The sequence below is a fragment of the Prionailurus viverrinus genome, chromosome A1 (genome assembly GCF_022837055.1).
Source record: "Prionailurus viverrinus isolate Anna chromosome A1, UM_Priviv_1.0, whole genome shotgun sequence".
NCBI lineage: Eukaryota > Metazoa > Chordata > Mammalia > Carnivora > Felidae > Prionailurus > Prionailurus viverrinus.
Window position 1 is genome coordinate 146,248,200 of NC_062561.1, and position 21,559 is coordinate 146,269,758.

General features: G+C 38.0%; 1 protein-coding gene across 19 annotated transcripts in view; it reads left to right on the forward strand.

Annotated features, from left to right (window-relative positions):
• ATG10 (autophagy related 10) overlaps positions 1-21,559 on the forward strand; it is a 260,981-nt gene that overhangs the window by 17,447 nt on the left and 221,975 nt on the right. The window lies entirely within an intron of this gene.

Below are 21,559 nucleotides of genomic sequence, written 5' to 3' on the forward strand. Positions count from 1 at the left end.
ATCTTATTTCTTCTGTGATTATTGACATATAAAGAGTTGCTGCTTTTGTATGTCAACTTTGTAACCATACCATCACCTGAGTTCTCCTTTTAGTCTCAGTGATTTCTCTTGTGACTTCTAAGGTAGAGTGAGGTCATCTGCAAATGAGGAATTTTTGTTGCCTTCTTTGTAATATTTCTCTTATTTTATGAATTGAGTTGAAAAATAAGTAATAATAATAACATATATCCTTCATTAACTTTAATATCATTGTTTCTGATATATAATGATTTTAGAAAGTGCTGGTTGTTTATTCATTGAATGAGTATAGCTTTCTGACCTCTTTTGACCTGTAATAATTTGATGGTTATTTCTTTGAAAGTTTTCCTTTTTACCAGATTTTTTTAAAAAGTTTATTTATTTATTTTGAGAGAGAGAGGATGAACGGGAGAGGGGCAGAAAGAGAGAGGGAGAGAGAGCATCCCAAGCAGGCTCCACACTGTCAGCTCAGAGCCTAACGTGGGGCCTGAAGTCACCAACAGCAAGATCATGATCAGAGCCCAAATCAAGAGGTCAATGCTTAACCCACTGAGGCACCCAGGTGTCCCTCACCAGATTTTTTTTTTTTTTTTTTTTTTATTTATTTTTTTTTTTAATTTTTTTTTTAACGTTTATTTATTTTTGGGACAGAGAGAGACAGAGCATGAACGGGGGAGGGGCAGAGAGAGAGGGAGACACAGAATCGGAAACAGGCTCCAGGCTCTGAGCCATCAGCCCAGAGCCCGACGCGGGGCTCGAACTCACGGACCGCGAGATCGTGACCTGGCTGAAGTCGGACGCCCAACCGACTGCGCCACCCAGGCGCCCCACCAGATTTTTTTAAAAAGAAAGTTTCTTTTGTCTTAAGCTGGAGGTAGAATAATAGATACTCCAGTTACCATTTCAGTGACCTGAATGGATTAGGGAGGGAGCTGGGACTGTGTTTGTGTGTGTGTGTGTGTGTGTGTGTGTGTGTGTGTTTGCATGCATGCACATGTTGGGGGGTGCTGGGGTAGGTCTCTAGGAGGGAGATTCGTAAAATAATCCTTAAATACCTGTTTGAAATTTCCTCATTGAATTTATTGAAACTAGTGCATCAAAAACTAGTTTCCAGGATGTGTTTTTATTCTTGTCTCGCCTCTGCTTCAGGGATAGATAGGGATGGCTGTGTTTGGCTCCTTGTTTGTTGCCACTGCCTGCTGAGTTAGGAAAGTTTCCTACCCTTGGAATGAGAATTGCACCTCTAATTAAGGGCAGTTTTCTTTAATGTGGGGGTGAGCCCATAGATAGTACCAAAAGAAAACAAAACACTGTTTAGAGAAAATCTTTATAGCCTTAGGGCAAGAACTACAAACTCAAAAGCCTTGAAATCTGGGCATGGTAACATAAAAGGGTCAAGCTGCTAGGTACAAGACAATATGGACACTGAATCCTATGGCCTGTAGCTGATCAGAGTGCTTGACTTATTGCCAGGTTGGGAACATGGACCCAGGGGTTACCAGATCTTCCAGGAAAAGTGAAAAAGATCTAGGGGGGAGAAATCTCTAAATTTTCAAATATTGGTAACTAATTAAAAAAGATTTTTCAAAGTCAGGACCAAATCCAACATGCCGGTGACGTATAGTATGTAGGATATGTGTGGCCAGTTGATGACTTCTGGGATTGGGTGTGTGTGTGGTAGGACTGTGGTTTCTTACCTCGCCCTGCCTCAGTGCATGGTGTTGATCTTAGTAAAGGGGGCTCTAGGCAAAGCACATACCTTTCTTCTGAATTTTGGGATGTTAGTATTTTTGCCACTTAATTTCTGCAGTTTTGTGTTAGTTTTATGAAGTAGATTATGAATCAGTCACTTGGTTATTTCTTTCAAACCTTACATATGTATTATATCTCATTTTTTTTGTGGGACTGTTGAGGAGAATACTTACACTGTTGTTTTAGTTTATAGGCTCCAGAAGTTTATTTTTATTTTGCTAAAACATAGTTGTCTTTAAGTATAGTTGGGAAACAACAAGCTGAACATATTTAAAGTACACAGTTTGATGTTTTGATGTGTATATAGACCTATGAGCCCTCAATACATTGAAGAGAGTAAACATATACATCACCTTGTATATCCTTGTATACCTTCGTAATGCCTCCCTCCACCCCTAAAAACCATTATTTTTTTTCCTGCAAGTTATATTTAAGAAGAATCTTGGTGGGGTGCCTGAGTGGCTCAGTTGGTTAAGTGTCCTACTTCGTTCAGTTCAGGTCATGATCTTGCGGTTCATGAGTTCGAGACCTGTGTCGGGCCCTGTGATGAAAGCTGAGAGCATGGAGCCTGCTTCATTCTGTCTCTCCTTCTCTCTGCCCCTCCCCTGCTCATGCTCTCTCTCTCTTCTTCTCAAAAAATAAATAAATATTAAAAAAAAATTTTTTTAAGAAGAATCCTGTTTATCCCTATATAGAGCGTCTCCTTTAAGGAGTACCCATATTGTCACTCATACCTTCAGGATTGTTTATAAATAGATTTGGCACCATCCATTTTATTTCTTAAATTTAAAAGAATCATGGCAATATTTAGAGAATTGGTTAAATTCAACTTTACAGATAAGGCAAAACATTACTTCCCCTGCAAAGTTAATGAGAAGAACAGTGTGAATTAATGAAACATATGAATAATCTAAAAATTTAAAAATAAAACAGTTTCTTAAAGTCATCAAAATAGTTTCAATTTTTATATTTTAAAGGTATGTGGAATATGGAGAATAGGTCTAAGTCATTATTTTTCAGTGGAATGCATGCTCTTGGCATCTGGACAGGACTGTTCTTGTTTCCGTACCCCCAACATTTACAAACCTGTCAGGGAGGTGGTACACTCTTGTTGAGAGCCATTGTTTAACAGAATGGTTTGTCAGATATCAAAGATACAATTTAAGAGCATTAACTTTAGACTTAAACATGGCTATAAATCCTTCCTTTACCCTTTACTAGCTGGATTTTGGCCAAGTTAGTTAACGTCTCCAAACTTCTTTTCTTTAAAAAAAATTTTTTTTAAATGTTTATTCATTTTTGAGAGATAAAGAGTGTGAGTGGGGGAGGAACAGAGAGAGAGGGAGACACAGAATCTGAGGCAGGCTCCAGGCTCTGAGCTGTCAGCACAGAGCCCGATGCAGGGCTCAAACCCACAAACTGTGAGATCATGACCTGAGCCGAAGTCAGACGCTTAACCAACTGAGCCACCTACGTACCCTTTATTTTCTTTTTTTGTAAGATAGGAATAAAAATAATACCCACCATACAACATCGTAGTTGTGTAGATTAAGTGAGATTTACATTCAAAGAGTTTAGCACTGTTTCTGGCACATGAAAAGCCAAATTATGGTTATAATTTTTAGCTAGTTGTTTGAAATTTTCAGTGTCTTTTATTACAGAAATAATGCTATAAATGAAATTGCAGTTAACTTTTCACAAAGTTCTGTTTAAGTGTATTTAGCACCAACTGTACTGGTCTTGGTATATTATTCTGAGTCTTCTAGGATAAGGAAGAGCAAAAGATGGCAAATAACAATGAATGCAAACAACTTGAAAGACAAGTATCTTCAAAATCCAAGAGTTCATAAAAGAGAAAGAGAGACAGAGAGAGAAAATGATAGGATGAACAGACACAGGAGAGAATAGAGTAGAAGAGTCTCCATTGAACATTATTGGGAGAATCTAGGACATCAAGATTTTTGTTAGAAAATTATTAGTCAAAAGGAAAGAGATAAACATTTATCTTACTTTTTGTGTATGATCTATATTTCATGGTAACTAAATAGACTAATGTGATAAGGGAACTTTTATTTTTTCAAAATTCCATCTAATAAACATAGAAATGATGGTAGAATTAGAAAATCATTACTTTTCAATGTCTGATGAAATGAATTAAGTGATAGTAATCACTGGATGAAACTATTAGGTGAGAAGTTGATGGGGAATTTCGAAAGGAGGGATTGAGCTATCATCACGTGAACCTAGTGATTAGTTATGACATTACTAAAAATAGTGCATCCAGATATGATATACTTGCTGAAGTTTGTTTTTTTTTTTAATGTTTATTTATTTTTGAGAGAGAGAGAGAGAAAGCAGGGGAGGGACAAAGAGAGGGGGAGACCAGAATTGGAAGCACGCTTCAGGCTCTCAGCTGTCAGCACAGAGCGTGACACAGGGCTTGAACTCACGAGGCTTCGAGCTGTGAGATCATGACCTGAGCTGAAGTTGGCTGCCCAACCAACTGAGCCACCGAGGCGCCCCATACTTGCTGAAGTTTTATAACTTGAATCATAGAGCACAGTCCATGAAATATTCTTGCTCAAAATGTTGAGCCTGAATAGAAATCAATTAAAGAAGTCAGTTGATAGAGAACCAAGTTAATTGATATCACAGGAAACAAATAGGGAAACACAGAAATCTAAAGGACAGCTGATCCAATTTTCTTAAAAATTTAATGGTTGGATAAAGAAGTGAAGAGAGGATTGCATCTCTATCTAGCAAGTTTGTTATTGAAATATCCTTTCTGGGCAGTGACCAGTAAGTGGTCTCCATGTGCAAGACTAGTATGTAGCTTAGGTCATATGTGAGTCACTATGGGACAGTGATGACCACCAGCCTGGTTCAGGGTCACAGGTCCACTGACCATGCACTTGGATGTTTTGACAGTGTCAACTTGCTATGAAAGTCTCTAAGTCTTTACTTTTCTTTTCTGAATTTATCGTTTTGACCTATGGCAAAGAGTGTGAGGATTTTGATAATAGTTTTTGAGCTAACAATAATCAGTACGTGAACAGACACCAGTTCAGACCACACTTGGAGCAGCACTACTCTAGAATTCAAAAATTCAAGACACATAACCTAATGTAATTTGTGATCCTGACTCAAACAAATCAACTGTAAAAGGGCCTTTTTAAAGATAGGGATATTTGATTATGGAATAAAGTATAAAATGATACCAGTTTAGCTTAGCAAAATAAAAAACAAACCAGGGATAGATGAAACAAATGAGGCAAAATCTTAATATGTATTGAGTATGGGTAATGTATATATAGCTTTGAATTTGGTACTATTTTGTCTACTTTTATGTAGGTTCCATATATGCTTCCTTTTCTTCTATCTTGTCATAATTTACTCTTTACCCTAAACTTTGTTAGTAATTACTGGTGTTCTTAGCCTTATCTTAGATTTAGACCCCCTTTGGGGATTTGCTTAGAAGCAACTTACCTTCTAAATTTTTTGTTTTTCTGTTTTTACCTGCTAGAGAGGAATACATTAGTTTAGGACCTCAGTTCTGTGATTTGACCTTTCACAGGTTATTGATAAAATAATTTCCTGTGGGTTTCCAACTTTCTTCTCTCACTTTTGTATAACAAAAATAGCAAGAGAGATATTCAGATACTGCAGACAAAATACCATTCTACCTAATCTTGAGATTGGGTTTTATACAGTTAATACTATTTTATATGTTATTGTTGAAGAAGAACTAAAGGGCCTCCCCACCAACATTAATTCCCATCTCTCGTTAAACCTGCTTGATTATATTTTGAAATTTACATAGCAACACACTAGAAATATTTTAATTACTTTCTTTATAGCTCAGGAATAGTTGACTGAAAAGGCTTATTTCCTAATTTAGATAGAGTAAAATTTTGCAATTTCATTTTCTTCTTAGAAATTTAAACTGATTTTTGGGACACCTGGTTTGCTCATTTGGTGAAGTGTCCAACTTCAGCTCAGGTCATGATCTTGCAGTTCTGTGGGTTTGAGCCCCTCATGAGGCTCTGTGCTAACAGCTCAGAGCCTGGAGCCTGCTTTGGATTCTGGGTCTCCCTCTCTCTCTGCCCCTCCCCCACTCATGCTCTGTCTGTCTCTCAAAAATAAATAAATAAACATTAAAAAATTTTTAAAAATTTTAAACTGATTTTTTTAATATATGAAATTTATTGTCAAATTGGTTTCCATACAACACCCAGTGCTCATCCCAAAAGGTGCCCTCCTCAATACCCATCACCCACCCTCCCCTCCTTCCCACCCCCCATCAACCCTCAGTTTGTTCTCAGTTTTTAACAGTCTCTTATGTTTTGGCTCTCTCCCACTCTAACCTCTTTTTTTTTTTTCCTTCCCCTCCCCCATGGGTTCCTGTTAAGTTTTTTAGGATCCACATAAGAGTGAAACGATATGGTATCTGTCTTTCTCTGTATGGCTTATTTCACTTAGCATCACACTCTCCAGTTCCATCCACGTTGCTACAAAAGGCCATTATTTCATTCTTTCTCATTGCCACGTAGTACTCCATTGTGTATATAAACCACAATTTCTTTATCCATTCATCAGTTGATGGACATTTAGGCTCTTTCCATAATTTGGCTATTGTTGAGAGTGCTGCTATAAACATTGGGGTACAAGTGCCCCTATGCATCAGTACTCCCGTATCCCTTGGATAAATTCCTAGCAGTGCTATTGCTGGGTCATAGGGTAGGTCTATTTTTAATTTTCTGAGGAACCTCCACACTGCTTTCCAGAGCAGCTGCACCAATTTGCATTCCCACCTACAGTGCAAGAGGGTTCCCGTTTCTCCACATCCTCTCCAGCATCTATAGTCTCCTGATTTGTTCATTTTGGCCACTCTGACTGGCGTGAGGTGATACCTGAGTGTGGTTTTGATTTGTATTTCCCTGATAAGTAGCGACGTTGAACATCTTTTCATGTGCCTGTTGGCCATCCAGATGTCTTTTTTAGAGAAGTGTCTATTCATGTTTTCTGCCCATTTCTTCACTGGGTTATTTGTTTTTCGGGTGTGGAGTTTGGTGAGCTCTTTATAGATTTTAGATACTAGCCCTTTGTCCGATATGTCATTTGCAAATATCTTTTGCCATTCCGTTGGTTGCCTTTTAGTTTTGTTGGTTGTTTCCTTTGCTGTGCAGAAGCTTTTTATCTTCATAAGGTCCCAGTAATTCACTTTTGCTTTAAATTCCCTTGCCTTTGGGGATGTGTCGAGTAAGAGATTGCTACGGCTGAGGTCAGAGAGGTCTTTTCCTGCTTTCTCCTCTAAGGTTTTGATGGTTTCCTGTCTCACATTCAGGTCCTTTATCCATTTTGAGTTTATTTTTGTGAATGGTGTGAGAAAGTGGTCTAGTTTCAACCTTCTGCATGTTGCTGTCCAGTTCTCCCAGCACCATTTGTTAAAGAGACTGTCTTTTTTCCATTGGATGTTCTTTCCTGCTTTGTCAAACATTAGTTGGCCATACGTTTGTGAGTCTAGTTCTGGGGTTTCTATTCTATTCCATTGGTCTATGTGTCTGTTTTTGTGCCAATACCATGCTGTCTTGATGATTACAGCTTTGTAGTAGAGGCTAAAGTCTGGGATTGTGATGCCTCCTGCTTTGGTCTTCTTCTTCAAAATTACTTTGGCTATTCGGGGCCTTTTGTGGTTCCATATGAATTTTAGGATTGCTTGTTCTAGCTTCGAGAAGAATGCTGATGCAATTTTGATTGGGATTGCATTGAATGTGTAGATTGCTTTGGGTAGTATTGACATTTTGACAATATTTATTCTTCCAATCCATGAGCAGGGAATGTCTTTCCATTTCTTTATATCTTCTTCAATTACCTTCATAAGCTTTCTATAGTTTTCAGCATACAGATCTTTTACACCTTTGGTTAGATTTATTCCTAGATATTTTATGCTTCTTGGTGCAATTGTGAATGGGATCAGTTTCTTTATTTGTCTTTCTGTTGCTTCATTGTTAGTGTATAAGAATGCAACTGATTTCTGTACATTGATTTTGTATCCTGCAACTTTGCTGAATTCATGTATCAGTTCTAGCAGACTTTTGGTGGAGTCTATCGGATTTTCCGTGTATAATATCATGTCATCTGCAAAAAGCGAAAGCTTGACTTCATCTTTGCCAATTTTGATGCCTTTGATTTCCTTTTGTTGTCTGATTGCTGATGCTAGAACTTCCAGCACTATGTTAAACAACAGCAGTGAGAGTGGGCATCCCTGTCGTGTTCCTGATCTCAGGGAAAAAGCTCTCAGTTTTTCCCCGTTGAGGATGATGTTAGCTGTGGGCTTTTCATAAATGGCTTTTATGATCTTTAAGTATGTTCCTTCTATCCCGACTTTCTCAAGGGTTTTTATTAAGAAAGGGTGCTGGATTTTGTCAAAGGCCTTTTCTGCATCGATTGACAGGATCATATGGTTCTTCTCTTTTTTTTTGTTAATGTGATGTATCACGTTGATTGATATGTGAATGTTGAACCAGCCCTGCATCCCAGGAATGAATCCCACATGATCATGGTGAATAATTCTTTAAACTGATTTTTAAAATAAAGTTTATTTACTTATTTTGAGAGAGAGAGAGAGAAAGAGAGAGAGAGAGTGAGGGGGGTGCAGAGAGAGGGGGAGAAAGAGAATCCCAAGCAGGCTCTATGCTGTCAGCCCAGAGCTGATGAGGTGCTCGATCCTTTGAGCCAAGGGATCACGATCTGAGCTGAAATAAAAAGTCGGACATTTAACAGACTGAACCACTTAGGCTCCCCTAAACTGATTTTTTAATTCTTTCTCTTTACTCATCTTTCTGGTTAATTCACATTGCTTTTCTTAAAAATCCTTTACCATTATGCTAATTATACAAAATTCATATTTTAAAAAATTGATTGTAAAATATTTCTACATTTTACTTGATTCCATACTTTAACACTATCTTGGTAGAAAATCTACCTTGCTCTTCCCATCAATCCTGTTGCCCTCCTGAATTTTACACGTTTCTTATTTGCACAGCTGTTTTTATTTTTAATGTCTTACCATAACAAAATTTCAAGGTGCAAAAGTAAAGAGAATAGTGTAATGAATTTGCATGTACCTATCACCTAGCTCCCACAATTAACAAGTCACAGCCAGGTACAGACTGTTTTAAAGCACCTCTAGGATATATAAAATGATGTAACATATCTCAATTTAATTAACCTGGCTTTCCATTTATGAAAAGCCCACAGCTAATACCATCCTCAATGGGGAAAAACTGAGAGCTTTCCCCCTGAGATCAGGAACATGACAGGGATGTCCACTCTCACCGCTGTTGTTTAACATAGTGCTGGAAGTGCTAACATCAGCAATCAGACAACAAAAGGAAATCAAAGGCATCAAAATTGGCAAAGATGAAGTCAAGCTTTCACTTTATACAGATGACATGATACTATACATGTAAAACCCGATAGACTCCACCAAAAGTCTGCTAGAACTGATACATGAATTCAGCAAAGTTGCAGGATACAAAATCAATGTACAGAAATCAGTTGCATTCTTATGCACTAATAATGAAGCAACCAAAAGACAAATAAAGAAACTGATCCCATTCACAGTTGCACCAAGAATCATAAAATACTTAGGAATAAAACTAACCAAAGATGTAAAAGATCTGTATGCTTAAAACTATAGAAAGCTTATGAAGGAAATTGAAGAAGATAAAAAGAAATGGAAAAACATTCTGTGCTCACGGACTAGAAGAATAAATATTGTTAAAATGTCAATACTACCCAAAGCAATCTACATATTCAATGCAATCCCAATCAAAATTGCACCAGCATTCTTCTCAAAGCTAGAACAAGCAGTCCTAAAATTTGTATGGAACCCCAAAAGACCCCAGATAGCTTAAGTAATATTGAAGGAGAAAACCAAAGCAGGAGGCATCACAATCCCAGACTTTAGCCTCTACTACAAAGCTGTAACCATCAAGACAGCATGGTATTGGCACAAAAACAGACACATAGACCAATGGAATAGAATAGAAACCCCAGAACTAGACCCACAAAAGTATGGCAAGCTAATCTTTGACAAAGCAGGAAAGAATATCCAATGGAAAAAAGACAGTCTCTTTAACAAATGGTGCTGGGAGAACTGGACAGCAACACGCAGAAGGATGAAACTAGACCACTTTCTTACATAATTCACAAAAATAAACTCAAAATGGATAAAGGACAGGAAACCATGAAAACCTTAGAGGAGAAAGCAGGAAAACACCTCTCTGACCTCAGCCACAGCAATTTCTTACTTGACACATTCCCAAAGGCAAGGGAATTAAAAGCAAAAATGAACTATTGGGACCTCATGAAGATAAAAAGCTTCTGCACTGCAAAGGAAACAATCAACAAAACTAAAAGGCAACCGATGGAATGGGAGAAGATACTTGCAAATGACATATTGGATAAAGGGGTAGTATCCAAAATCTATAAACAACTCACCAAACTCCACCCCTGAAAAACAAATAATCCAGTGAAGAAATGGGCAGAAGACATGAATAGACACTTTTCTAAAGAAGACATCCAGATGGCCAACAGGCACATGAAAAGATGCTCAATGTCACTCCTCATCAGGGAAATACAAATCAAAACCACACTGAGATACCACCTCATGCTGATCAGAGTGGCTAAAATGAACAAATCAGGAGACTGTAAATGCTGGTGAGGATGTAGAGAAACGGGAACCCTGTTGCACTGTTGGTGGGAATGCAAATTGGTGCAGCTGCTCTGGAAAACAGGGTGGAGGTTCCTCAAAAAATTAAAAATAGATCTACCCTATGACCTAGCAATAGCACTGCTAGGAATTTACCCAAGGGATACAGGAGTGCTGATTCATAGGGGCACTTGTACCCCAATGTTTATAGCAGCACTTTCGACAATAGCCAAATTATGGAAAGAGCCTAAATGTCCATCGACTGATGAATGGATAAAGAAGATGTGGTTTATATATACAATGGAATACTATTTGGCAATGAGGAAGAATGAAATCTGGCCATTTGTAGCAACGTGGATGGAACTGGAGAGTGTTATGGTAAGTAATATAAGTCAGGCAGAGAAAGACAGATACCATATGTTTTCACTCGTATGTGGATCCTGAGAAACTCAACAGAAGACCGGGGGCGGGGGAGGGGAAGGGGGGGAAAAGTTACAGAGAGGGAAGGAGGCAAACCATAAGAGACTGTTAAATACTGAGAACAAACTGAGGGTTGATGAGGGGTGGGGGGGAGGGGAAAGTGGGTGATGGGCATTGAGGAGGGCACCAGTTGGGATGAGCACTGGGTGTTGTTTGGAAACCAATTTGACAATAAAGTTCATAAAAAGAAAAGAAACATAAACTATGCTCACTAAATGAGAATCAAATACAACAGTAGGTTTTAAAAAAAAAAGTAAAAAATAAATGATTAACTTGGCTTTCTTTTTTCCCCATCTGTCTTCAAATTATCAGTACTTCAAGTCCACTCTAAATTTATTTATCATTATATATTAAAAATTAATGAATGAACTCAGGAACAGATTCTAGAGACATAGAATATTATTTCTATAATATTTTAAAAGTTCATTTTATTTATTTTGAGAGAGAGAGAGACAGCAAGCAAGCAGGGGAGGGGCAGAGAGAGAGGGGGAGAAAGCGAATCCCAAGCAGGCTCCACACTGTCAGCACAGAAGAGCCTGGTGTGAGGGGGTTGGGGTTCTGATCCTGACCTGAGAAAAATTAAGAGTTGGATGCTTAACCAACTCAGCCACCCAGGTGCTCCTATTTCTACAATTTTTAAATTTATTTTTAAAATTATGAAGTACATAATATATATAATATATACCATCTTAACCATTTTGAAGGCTACAGCTCAGTAAAGTACATTCATATTGTTTTGCAACTAAGTTCCAGAACTCTTCATATTGGAAAATTGGAACTTTGTACCCATTAAATACTAATTTCCTATTGCCCCCTTCCCTTAGCCTCTGGAATACTTTCTCTTCTACTTTATATCTCTGTGAATTTGGCTACTGTGAATTTGGAATCATACAGTATTTGTCTTTTAGTGACTGGCTTCTCTCACTTAGCATAATGTCTTCCAAGTTTATCCATTATTTCTACAAATTTTGATTTAGACTTTTATGAAGTGGAGAGCCAAACAGACAATTGGGAGTGAATTTCTATTAGAGGATGAAATCTTGAATTGCAGAGCCTCGTTCTGTTAAAGAGATTTCACTTCTCTTATTTCTGAGGTGCATCATTATTAAAGAGGATGGGGGCACCTGGGTCGCTCAGTCGGTTAAGAATCTGGTTTCAGCTCAGGTCATGATCTCATGGTTTGTAAATTCAAGACCTGGATTGGGCTCTGTGTTGACAGTGCAGAACCTGCTTGGGATTCTCCCTGCTCTCTCTCTCTGCTCCTACCCAACTTGTGCTCTCTCTCTCTCTCAAAATAAATAAATAAACTTAAAAAAAAAGAGATTAAAAATGCTTTCCATGTATATTTGACAAGACTAGTTCTTCACTATGTCTCAAATTTGCTGATAATATATAAGCTCAACTAGATATTTCTATCAGAAACATAATCAAATTAGAGAGCAAATAATGGAAGTAGTATCTTAGTTACTGTTACTTTGCTTACCCATTCACTTTTGTGATATTTATACATTGAGTTGCTGGAAGTAATTATTTTTATTTCAAAAGTGAAATATTAAATACCTACTTTTTTGATCTCTGTGTACAGAATATGCTTCGATCGATTCTTTGCTAAAGTTAAATGACAATTTTAATGTTTACTAAAAGACATTTTTCACTGGTTTCTTAGATATGTTGCTTTATGTCAGTAAAAAATACATTTGTTGGTTTGAAATACTTAATTTTTGCTTAACATTTCTTCTTTTTCTCCAGCTTATTTAAATATATATATATATATATATATATCTCCCTGTATTAATACTTGTTTTTTAGGGAAGTTATGAGCATATTACTTCTATTAAATTGGTGTAATGCTATATTTACTTAAGCCATCCAGTATACATTAATGAAATATTATTTATGGGCCTGAATGTCACTAGATAAAGATTAAATATATTGTATTGGTGTAGTCTCTTGATTAGACTAAAGTAGATTTTTATTTTTTTTTTAAGTTTATCTTTGACAATTAGGAGAAAAATGCACTTGGAGCAGCATGCTGTGTTTTTGTAATAAACATTGAATCATAGTCAGTTACACTAGATTTTTCATTCATAATTTATTGTGTGTTATGATATGATTTGTCACTTAAGCATATGCAAATCTTAAGCAATCATTTCAAGAAGAACAGGTTGTATCACTTATGAATTAAATATTTTCGAACATCATTTTTAAAGATTATCAAGAGTGTCAGAGAAAGGAAAACTATAATACTTTACAAATTTATAAATTAAAATTTAAGTTGTGACAGTAATTATGCACACTTAACAATTTAAAGTACATTCTCAGCTAACAGTGATGTTTGGGTTCACTGGGCAGGGTGTCAGGCTGTATTTCAAAAATCCTTGTGGAGAGTTATCTTTACAGTATTCAGTTTATAAAGCCCAGAATCTTACCCTGAGGTTCAAAAACATATATAGATTAGAATCTAATTTATTAATTTATAATAAATAGAATTATCAAGTGAACTAGACTGCTCCTGTCATCATGACGATTCATTTTTTTTTTTTTGGGTTGACCAATCACAATTGTATGAGCACAGAATGAGGACAAATTCTCATGTGTAGTTGTATAAGTGAGATATTTAATGGCATAATCTAAGAGTGGCACACATGTTGCTCTGCAAGAGCATTGAGGACAAGTTGTAATTTCAGGTTTGTAGAGTAAGAATCTTTCTCTTGAACAGTGTAATGACACTGCTGACGTTTCCTTCACTGATTTCATTTTTTTTTTTTTTAAGTTGTAATGATTGACCAGTCTCTTTTGGTTGTCATAGGATTATAGTCAAATCTTGCTGGCTGAGGAGACATTCTGTCTTTTTAGATATCTGTACTCTGACCTATTATGAGTTAATTTCATGTTTGAATTTGAAAAATGTTTATTTCCAAAGCCTTGGAAAAGGCCTTCAACTACAGACAATATTATTATGATCATGGATGTTTGTAAAAATATAGAGAAAGAAATAATAAAAAATCATACTACCCTAGTACAGTTGTGATTGTTTTGGTGAATTTCCCTCATATGTATATTTCCCATTTGGGATTTTAATGAGTGCTCTTTTAAGTTTATAAATTTGGAGTGAACTTACATATCTGTAACATTGTCTTACCTTTTAGGAAAACAGTAAGTTTTCACTTTAAAGATTGATATTGCTAGGTATCTTCTGGAATTGGTTACCTAAATGAACTGTCTTCTACTTCTAGTACTTTTATTTATTTATTTATTTATTTATTTATTTATTTATTTCAACGTTTATTTATTTTTGGGACAGAGAGAGACAGAGCATGAACGGGGGAAGGGCAGAGAGAGAGGGAGACACAGAATCGGAAACAGGCTCCAGGCTCTGAGCCATCAGCCCAGAGCCCGACGCGGGGCTCGAACTCACGGACCGCAAGATCGTGACCTGGCTGAAATCGGACGCTTAACCGACTGCGCCACCCAGGCGCCCCTAGTACTTTTATTTTTTAAAAAATGTTTGTTTATTTTTGAGAGAGAGAGAGAGTGCATGAGCACATGGGAGGGGCAGGGAGAGAGGGGGATATAGAAGAGGAAGTGGGCTCTACACTGCTAGCAGTGAGCCTGATGCAGGGCTCGAACTCATGACTGTGAGATTATGACCTGAGCCGAATTCAGACACTCAACCGACTGAGCCATCCAGGTGCCCCCTACTTCTAGTACTTTTAAAAATAATTATATGGTGCTTTCAGGTCATCTGACATAGTGAAAATATCGTTTCTTTTCCAATATTTATTATGGCTTTATTTTGGTCATATTATTAGTTACAATTTCCAGAACAAATTGTGTGTTATAGCAGCAATCAAATGTATTCTTGTTTTGCAGCATTCTTTTTATGCTTTTGGCACTCTTGTAAGTATATGGGGCAGTCTTATTTTCTTCATTTTGTATCAAACTTGAATAAATGATAGACTTCAGAACCAAGAAAGCAATTGATATGCCCAAGTTTGAGCTAGAACTGGAGCAAGACCCTGGGGTGTTAGACCACTACAGTTCCATACTTCCATATAGTAACTATATTTTTCTAAGCAATAGATTTTACACAAAGTTTAATTACATAAGCAGTCTCACATATGAAAGTTCTGTGAACCTTGAGCTCCGTGTAATCAAAACTGAGCTCATCATCTTTCAGCCCCTCATCATTCGAATGCTTTGTTTCAGTAGATCACCATCCTTCCTCTGTCTCCTCAATACCTAGACCTAATGGATCATTATACCAGTTTAGTCCTCCTTTAAAAATCGTTCATACTGGCTTACCTGTGCGTCGTTTGCTCTCCTTTCCTTTGCCATTGTCTTGATTCAAGTTGTTATTTTTGCTCTCTGTGTCTAATCTTGCTCTCTGCCAAACTGCCTTCTACCCTGCCAAAGTGATCTTATAAAATGCAATTCCAGTTCATCACTCCCTGGTTAAATCATTTAGTGATTCTTCATTATTTCAGGGTACAGTTCAGGCTCCTTAGCTAAGCATACATGGCTCATGCCTAAAAAAGATGTACTCTTTTGAGTCTTTCTTCTTTCTCTCAACATTACATTATGCGTAGTTTCATGGTCTATGATTGATCAGAGTTATGCTCAAACACCCAGACCACAAAGGGTGGAGTAAGATTTCTACCTGTCTGAAGGATCTATATGTGAGTTAAGGAACTCTTTCATAGTTCAGGCAGGTTCCTAATCTGACCTGCCTTCTTGTTTCTCCTGTGTCCTCCGTGCATGTGTGCAGCCTCACCATCAGCTCAGGACACGAAGACAGCTTGGTTTCCTTAAGGCATGTGGGTGGAAGGCAGAAGGTTGTTTGCAGAGTTCAGGTCCCTCTGTGGGTCTCTTATTACCAGGATCATTCTGTTACCTTTCTCATTATGTTGCTGGTTGGTTGCTTGTCCTAAATGGGATGGCTACCTCAGTCTTACTGGTGGGAGGGCTTTTTCAGTGGAGACACCGCTGAATGGCATATTTTCTTTCACCTTCGGCTCTGGATCAGTTGAGCCTCTCTGTCCTTAAAGCTATCCTAGCTGTGGTCCAGGGAGAACGCTCACCCTGACCACTACTAGGAAGGGATGGCAGTAGCCACAAGCAGGAGTGCCACAGATTTCTACCGTTTGTGAACGAATTTCAACAGTGTTTCATGAATAAGTACCTCTTAATATGTTATTTAAGTTTGGTTAATTGCCAGATTCCTGAAATGGTTGTTTTTAGCAATTTTGAACAGTTTCAAAGTCATTTTTTGGGGGAAGAGTATTTGAAGTCCTTCCTCCGGAGGCCACATGGTAACTTTAATTTGCATTTTCCTAAAAGCTAGTTTATTTGAACATATTTTGATATGTTTATTATGTGTTTATTATTGTGACTTTTGTACATAGTTGCTACATATTTTTTTGAGATTAAATTTAAGCATCACCTTCTTCAGATAGGCACCTGTCACCCCTAAGTTTGACTTAGATTCCCCCTTCTCTGTATTTCCGTATAATTGATGCACAATTCTGCGTGGTGATTATCTGTATACTTACTTGCCTGATTCCCCAATAGTAGTCTGAAAGCTTGACTGCCAGGAATTTGTTTTTATATCCTCACTTCTATATCCTTGGTGATTAGCATAGTAAATACTCCATATGCATTTGTTTAATTGAGTTAAAATGTTATAAATTGCAAGGAGTTTGGCCAGGTCATTGTATTTCATTTCATTGTAAAATGAATTATTTGAAATAAGTGGGTCATTGAGTAGTGTTTAAAAACCTATTTGTTGGCACAAAAACAGACACATAGACCAATGGAATAGAATAGAAACCCCAGAACTAGACCCACAAACATATGGCCAACTCATCTTTGACAAAGCAGGAAAGAACATCCAATGGAAAAAAGACAGCCTCTTTAACAAATGGTGCTGGGAGAACTGGACAGCAACATGCAGAAGGTTGAAACTAGACCACTTTCTCACACCATTCACAAAAATAAACTCAAAATGGATAAAGGACCTGAATGTGAGACAGGAAACCATCAAAACCTTAGAGGAGAAAGCAGGAAAAGACCTCTCTGACCTCAGCCGTAGCAATCTCTTACTCGACACATCCCCAAAGGCAAGGGAATTTAAAGCAAAAGTGAATTACTGGGACCTTATGAAGATAAAAAGCTTCTGCACAGCAAAGGAAACAACCAACAAAACTAAAAGGCAACCAACGGAATGGCAAAAGATATTTGCAAATGACATATCGGACAAAGGGCTAGTATCTAAAATCTATAAAGAGCTCACCAAACTCCACACCCGAAAAACAAATAACCCAATGAAGAAATGTGCAGAAAACATGAATAGACACTTCTCTAAAGAAGACATCCGGATGGCCAACAGGCACATGAAAAGATGTTCAGCGTCGCTCCTTATCAGAGAAATACAAATCAAAACCACACTCAGGTATCACCTCACGCCAGTCAGAGTGGCCAAAATGAACAAATCAGGAGACTATAGATGCTGGAGAGGATGTGGAGAAGCGGGAACCCTCTTGCACTGTTGGTGGGAATGCAAATTGGTGCAGCCGCTCTGGAAAGCAGTGTGGAGGTTCCTCAGAAAATTAAAAATAGACCTACCCTATGACCCAGCAATAGCACTGCTAGGAATTTAATCAAGGGATACGGGAGTACTGATGCATAGGGGCACTTTTACCCCAATGTTTATAGCAGCACTCTCAACAATAGCCAAATTATGGAAAGAGCCTAAATGTCCATCAACTGATGAATGGATAAAGAAATTGTGGTTTATATACACAATGGAGCATTACGTGGCAATGAGAAAGAACGAAATATGGCCCTTTGTAGGAACGTGGATGGAACTGGAGAGTGTGATGCTAAGTGAAATAAGCCATACAGAGAAAGACAGATACCATATCGTTTCACTCTTATGTGGATCCTGAGAAACTTAACAGGAACCCATGGGGGAGGGGAAGGAAAAAAAAAAAAGAGGTTAGAGTGGGAGAGAGCCAAAGCATAAGAGACTGTTAAAAACTGAGAACAAACTGAGGGTTGATGGGGGGTGGGAGGGAGGGGAGGGTGGGTGATGGGTATTGAGGAGGGCACCTTTTGGGATGAGCACTGGGTGTTGTATGGAAACCAATTGGTCAATAAATTTCCTATATATAAAAAAAATAAAATAAAAACCTATTTGAGAAGAATTTTCATTAAATAGCAAAACTCCTTTTTAGTGGAATGAACCATTGGATACAGTGTTATTATGTAATGATGTCAGTGAACTCTGAGTTCATTACTTCCAAGCTCATTGGTAAATTATTTAATTTTTTAGTAGCTTTTAACAGGATTTATCATTGTGTTCTTGATATACTTTCTTCATTTGGTGTTCTCACTTTCTTGCTTTACCTCCTATATTACTCTTCACTCTTTTTCAGTCTCCTTTTTTACAGCCTCATAATATTAGTGACTGTGCTGTCTATGAACCTGAATGTCATCATTTTAAATTGCATCAAATGCTAGTTACTCCCCAATGTATATTCCCTGCCCACATTTCCCTCTTGAATTCTCGATTCATAAGGCCAACTTCTTTTTTTTAACTTTTTAAATGTTTATTTATTTTTGAGAGAGAGAGATGGGGGGCAGGGGCAGAAAGACAGGGAAACCCAGAATCTGAAGCAGGCTCCAGGCTCTGAGCTGTCAGCACAGACCCTGACACGGGGCTCGAACTCATGGACTGCGAGATCATGACCTGAGCCAAAGTCAGATGCTCAACCTCCTGAGCCACCCAGACGCCCCATAAGGACAACTTCTTATTTGACATTTCTGCTTGAATGTCTCCTCTCAGATCCTGAAGTCAACATGTCCAGAATTAAACTCTGAGTCTTCTTCCTCCCAAACTTACCTAGTGCCACCCAAACTGACCTTCTCTCAATTGATGGCAACCCCAGTTTTTCCAGTTGTTCAAGCTACTGGAGTTTACATTAATTTCTCTATTTCTCTCATACCCTGTGTCCAATCCATTAGGTCATTCTGTTGCCTCCACCTTCATAATATCTAGGATCAGACCATTTCTCATCATCTCCTCTGCTACCACTCTGCTATAAACAACAATTTACTCTTGCTAGGGTTACCTTCCTAACTATCTGCCTGCTTCCACTGTTGCGAGTCATATTGTGTCACTTCTCAACTCTAAGTAAAAGCCAAAACATTTATAATAGACTGTAAACTGTGTGATATGCTCCTTCCTCACTTCTTACTCTTCTCGCTTCCCCTCCTAATTCCCTTCCTTTCATTCACAACTATCCAGGCACACTGACTTCCTTGCTGTTCCTCAGACACACTAGAGAAACACTAGACAGGCACTCCTGCCTGGGGCCTCTAAATTGGCTGGCCCCTCTGTCTAGACCATTCCTCTTCCAGATATGGCTGACCACCCTCCTCTTGCCATCCCTCCCATCCTTCATGTGTTCGCTCACTTTTCATCTTCTTAATAAAGTCTTTCTGACCACATTTTCAACATGTTGAGACACTTGGGCCCCTACCTGCCACCCTCACTCTTGACTTCCCTTATTCTGCTGTTTTCTTTTTCTCACACTATTTACCTTCTAACATGCTCTGTAATTTACTTTTTTATTATGTTTATTGTTTAAAGTCTCTCTTTCCCAGCTTGGTCTATGAGGACAGAGATCTTTGTTTTGTTTGCTAATATGCCCAATGCCACTAGGATATCACCAAATATAAAGTAGGTACACAAACAAATAATGTTAAATTAATGATTGAATATCTGGTTTTCTATAAAAAAATAAAAATTCACAATTTCTCTGAAGAACTTAATTAGATGAAAAGTTATTTGAAAAATTATGAGAAATTTTTAAAAATGCCGATGTTCTTTTATCCCTTAATTGGTGAATTAGGATCCATGAAAACACCATAAAATTTACATAAAAAGTTAATAAGTATCATTCAAATAACCTCTTCAGGGCAGTCTTTTTAATAAAACTGGCATTTCTGTAAAAATGGAATTTTTCTATAATGATATGCAGTATAGTGGAATTTAATGCATACTTTAGATTTAAAAATAACCGTGTAACAGTGTGTTGAGTGGGACCTTTTTATCTTGTTCCAGAATTGCAGCTAAGGCCCTAAGCTGAAGACAAAATACCCTGAGTAACTAATTTTCTGTATTTGGATTGTTATGAATAATCTACTAGCCACTGGGACCAGAATGCTGCCTGTAGAGACTGTTCTCAGAGACCATTCCTGAAGAGAACCCCATCGCAGTATGAGAATAAGATTTAGCAGAGGAGAAATGCAGAGTCTGTAATGAGAAACAATCCCCTCCCCTCGTTTCCTTGTCCAAGGAACTGCTTATAAAGAGTACGGGATGCCTTCAAGTCAAGAGGAAGGTCATTTCATTGTCTCCTTGAGCATTTGCTTAGCTATGGACTGGCTAGTCTTGCGTTTTCTGTTAGAACAGTGCTAAATAGAGTTGAGGATGATACTACAAAGGTGGAGGACACTATTTAATTATTTAATATAGTCACTTCAGAGAGTAGCTAGGTTTGGCCTGTTTTCCTATTGTCCTCCTCAAGCCAGGAAGTAAAAGGACCTTTGCAGTGGTAGAGGGTACAAGGTCATTGCCCCTATTAGGTAAGTGTCCAGGAGGTGGTTTCTCTGCAGGGTCTTCTGAAGAGCCCATACAGTCACCCTCTGAGGGAGCTAGCAGCTGCTTGCCTGTCATATGCAAGGTCAGTATCAGCTAGAGAAGCAAGAGCAAATAACAAAGAGTGTACTGTGACTCCATCTACTTAAGCCAGGGGATGACAGTCCTTCCTACTTCCAGTTCTTAAGCCATGGGTTCCTGGAAGAAGTAGTGAGGGACAACAGGTTCCTCTAAGCAAGACTCTGCTTCACTTTTACATTCCAAGCTGCAGAGAGTGTGAATCAAACTAGAGAGAAAAGAGCTTCAAATAGATTTTGAGTCTGAAGTCTTCAAAATCATAAAAATAATAATAAGTTTGAGTTCTGATTATCTGAAAGATACAGTTCTAATAACTGAAAGCACCTAAGAAGTTATGGTGTGGCACCAAGTTGTTGTTTAAGGATCCTTGATATATCCGTTAGGTATTTGATGCATAATAAATCATTACAAAACTTAGTGGTTTAAAAATTTTTTTTTTTTAACGTTTATTTATTTTTGAGACAGAGAGAGACAGCGCATGAATGGGGGAGGGGCAGAGAGAGGGAGACACAGAATCCGAAACAGGCTCCAGGCTCTGAGCCAACCCAGAGCCCGACGCAGGGCTCGAACTCACGGACCGCGAGATCGTGACCTGAGCTGAAGTCGGACGCTTAACCGACTGAGCCACCCAGGCGCCCCAAAACTTAGTGGTTTAAAACAACCATTTATTATCTCTGAGAAGCTTATAATTAGCTAGACCATTCTGCGATTCTGTGACAGGCTTAGTTGATGTCTGCAGGGCTTGTGTATGTATCTACACTCAGCTGAGGGTTGGCTGGGAGCTGGCTTGTCTAAGATGGCCTCAGTTGGAATGATTCAACTTGGTTCTATGTTCTAGCAGGCTAGTAGCC